We start from the raw sequence: 4,414 nt of genomic DNA on the forward strand, positions 1-4,414 counted from the left end.
TGCCTATTAGTTTTCTTGATTGTTTCCTTTGCCTTGCAGAAGCTTTTTATCTTGATGAAGTCCCAAGGGTTCAGTTTTGCTTTAATTTCTCTTGCCTTTGGGGATGTGTCAAGTAGGAGATTGCTGCGGTGGAGGTCTAAGAGGTTTTTCTCTACTTTCTCCTCGAGGGTTTTGATGGTTTCCTGTCTCACATTCAGGTCCTTCAGCCATTTTGAGTTTATTTTTGTGTATGGTGTAAGAAAGTGGTCTAGTTTCATTCTTCCGCATGTTGCTGTCCAGTTCTCCCAGCACCACCTGCTAAAGAGGCAGTCTTTTTTCCATCGCATACTCTTTCCTACTTTGTCAAAAATTAATTGACCGTACATTTGTGGGCCTAGTTCTGGGTTCTCTATTCTATTCCATTGGTCTATGTGTCTGTTTTTGTGCCAATACCATACTGTCTTGATGATGACAGCTTTGTAGTAGAGGCTAAAGTCTGGGATTGTGATGCCTCCCTTAGAACCTTTCTCAATCCTCTCTTGCTCTCACCCCACCGATCCCATGGCTACCTCCCAGGGCCAGATGCCCATCACTTGGGTGGCCGTCCCGGCCTTTAATTCCTGATCACCTACTGCAGTCCTGAAGAAGGAGCACTAGACAAGTGACACCCCCAACTCTCCCCACATGGGACATGTGTGACCTTCCTCGGGTTCTCCTGAGCCCAAGAGCAAAGGAAAGGAGAAAGTAAATGGTTAACTAATGGAGATCACAGTCACGTGGGACAGGAGTCTCCATCGGTTTACAAACGTCTTGGTAAATTATAAGAAAAAGGCCATCTTATCAATAGCCTCACCTCCAGAGCCCTGTGGGCTCGGCTTTCTGGAGCCCCAAGGTCACCCTCCCCGCCACAGGGATGTGGGGAACAAGGGCAAGAAGGAAATGGCAGGTGAAATTAAATTTCTTTATAACCTGCAGCCCAGTGACAAATACTTGAGGCAAATACAGAGTATAACTGTTCTCCAGGAACTTCCTACTGTCTTTTTTTTTTTTTTTAAGAGAGAGCGAGCGTACAGGCAGGGGAGGGGCAGAAGGAGAGAGAGAGAGAGAGAGAGAGAGAGTGAGAGACAGAGAGAGAATCTCAAGCAAACTCCAGGCTTAGCACAGAGCCTGATATGGGGCTCAATCTCACGACGGTGAGATCACGACCAAAGCAAAAATCAAAAGTTGGACCCTTAACCAACTGAGCCACCGAGGCACCAGAACTCCTTACTGTTTTTTTTTTTTAATGTTTATTTATTTTTGATAGAGAGTGCAAGCTGGGGGGAGGGGCATAGAGAGAGGGAGACACAGAACCCAAAGCAGGCTCCAGGCTCTGAGCTGTCAGCACAGAGCCCATCACGGGGCTCAAACTCATGAACCTTGAGATCATGGCCTGAGCCAAAGTCGGAGGCTCAACTGACTGAGTCACCCAGGGGCCCCTAGGAATTCCTTACTGTCTTAATGTTAATGTCTAGGGGAAAGACCATCTTAGTTTGACAATCCTGAGGCCTCCTTATCTTAGGAGTCCTCCTTAGCATATCAAAGTCCTTCTGGAGGTCTTTTATCTTTGCCTCCCCCAACTCCATAGATATAACCAGTCACAACCCCAGTGCAGCTCTTTCTGCCCACAGGTCCTGTCCTCAGGCTTTAATAAAATCATATTTTTGTGCCAAAGACATCTGGAGAATTCTCTCTTGGTCATTAGCTCCCCCCACCCCACCACTCCCAAACTCCATCAGTCCCAAAGGGACCTTTTCCTGACTCTCCCTCACTCACCCCCTGCCCCCAACTGGCTCCCCAATGCTCTGGGGAGCACGTCTGCACCCTTCACACCCTTCAGCCTGGTCTGTGACGTGGTGGGAGACCCAGCTGTCCCTGAGACAGGGAGAAAGTCTTATGAACTTGGAAGGGGGGGGTCCTGTGGGGCTGGAACCCTGAATCCTGAGAAAGCGGTGCAGATGGACCTGTGCTTGTTTCTCTAAGGCGTGTCCTTGAGGCTGTGCCTGTCGAGGGACAGGAAAGCTGCAAGGTGGGGTCAGATGCTAGGAGGAACCACGTCTTCATTGTGGGCGAAGAAGCTGGTGGGACAAGAAACAGGAAGACGCGAGTCCCTTCTCCTGCCCACAGCCTTTCAGTCTGTCTCAATCACCCCCAACTGGATGTGCCTGACCGGGAGCCTCTGGAAAACGGGGTTTGCTGAGACCCCATTCCAGCAACGCAAGAAACAGCCCAGAAGGAGGGATCGAAGCTGAGACATAGTAGTTTAGTAAGTAACATGGAGGCCCACCCACCTTGAAGGATACAGTCGCCGGTGTTGGTGGCAGAGCACAGATCAGGTGCTGGAGAAAGTTTGTGTTACGAATAAATGTTCAGTAAAAACTCACATGCGTGCCGTCTTTTATAAGAAGAACATTCATCTGATTTTTTTCTAGCCCCTTTCCTTCCCCTGGTAAAAGGTCCCCTCTCCTAAACCCTCAGGGACACCCCCCCAAGTTAGCCCCCGCAGGGTACCCCCGTGAGAGACAAGAGGAGGAGGTAGGAGTTGAGGCAAAGGGCTCGGAAATGTTTGTGAGTCTTGTGCCCCTGCGGCCACTACTTGTCATGTTCATTCCAGGTGACATGAGATGCACCCCCACGGACTAGAGCCAACCCAGGGCCGGGATCTGCCCGAGGAAGGGGGACCAGCACAGGAAGAGAAGACCGGGTAGCCTGAGGAGGAAAAGGGGTCATGGCAACGAGAGTGAGGAGGTATAATGTTGGAGCAGAGAGTGGGTTTCCAGAGAAAGGAAGAATAGAGATCCAGAAGGAGGAACAGCAAGATCCTGAAGTATGGGGGAGGAGGACACCAGCGTGGGAGGAATTACGGGAGGATTTAAGAGCTGGACCCAGTTGGGGAGCATTCGGGAGACAAGGAGAGTCACTGGGTTTCAGAGAGAAACACGCTCTGGAACAGGAAGAAATTAACTGGAGGACATTTCAAAACATACTGTAAAGCTACAGTAGGGGCGCCTGGGTGGCTCAGTCGGTTGAACGTCTGGCTTTTGCTCAGGTCATGATCTCACGGTTCCTGGGTTCGAGCCCCGCGTCAGGCTCAATGCTGTCAGCCTGCTTCAGGTTCTCTGTTTCACTCTCTCTGCTCCTCACCTGCTTGTGCTCTCCCCAAAATAAATATTTTTTTAATAACAAAAAGTCAAATGACCCAATTTAAAAATAGCAAAACATCCAAACAGTTATTTTTCCAAGGAAGATATACCAATGGCCAAGGGCATATGAAAATTTGCTGGACATGATTATACATCAAGGAAAGGATGGAGATGCAACTTCATACCCACCAGACTGGCTAGAATCAACAAGTGAGAGAATAAAAGTGTATTTGAAGATATGGAGACATTGGAGCTCTCATACTCTGCCTGTGAGGCTATAAAGTGATGCAGCCACTTTGGAAAAGAGTCTGGTATTTCCTCAAAGATTAAAGGTAGAATTTCCAGGGTTGCCTGGGTGGCTCGGGCAGTTAAGCATCTGACTCTTGATCTCAGCTCGGGTCTTGATCATGGGGTTGTGAGTTCAATCCCTGTATTGGGCTCTGCACTGGGCATGAAGCCTACTTACAAAAAAAAATAAATGTAGGGGCGCCTGGGTGGCTCAGTCGGGTAAGTGTCTGGCTTCGGCTTAGGTCACGATCTCATGGTTCATGAGTTCGAGCCCCTCATCGGGCTCTGTGCTGACAGCTCAGAGCCTGGAGCCTGCTTGGGATTCTGTGTCTCCCGCTCTCTTTCCCTCCCCCACTTGCAGTCTGCCTCTCTCTCTCTCTCAAAAATAAACTTAAAACGTGAATGTAGAATTTCCCTATGACCCATCAATTCCACTCCCAGGCATATGCCCCAGTGAAAAAAAAACACATATCCAAACAAAAACTTGTGCCTGCGTGTTTACAGCAATAGCATTTGGATTATTCAAAAGGGAGTAACCAACCAAATGTCCATTAATGGATGAAATGGAAAGTATGCTGTATCTTGATAAAAGGACACCTCATTTAAAATGGATTCAGGAGGCCAGTAGGGGGAGCTCTCAGGCCTGACCACTCCTGATCAGCAGCAAATCCCACCCTGCACCGGCGTGTCTTGCCTGTTTATACACCTTCAGCTACCTCACTACCCAGCAGGAGGAAGGAACTGTTTTCCTCTTCCCTTTAGAATAGCCAATGAGAGACTGTTACAGCTCAGCCGATGAAGAGCCACTATATTTTGAACTCCCAGTTTATTACAGTAGACTTCATATTTTTATTAAAAAATTTTTAGATGTTTTATTTATTTTTCAGAGAGACAGAGAGAGAGAGACAGCGTGAGCAGGGGAGGGTCAGAGAGAGAGGGAGACACAGAATCCAGAATCCGAAGCA

The sequence above is a fragment of the Suricata suricatta genome, chromosome 12 (genome assembly GCF_006229205.1).
Source record: "Suricata suricatta isolate VVHF042 chromosome 12, meerkat_22Aug2017_6uvM2_HiC, whole genome shotgun sequence".
Lineage (NCBI taxonomy): Eukaryota > Metazoa > Chordata > Mammalia > Carnivora > Herpestidae > Suricata > Suricata suricatta.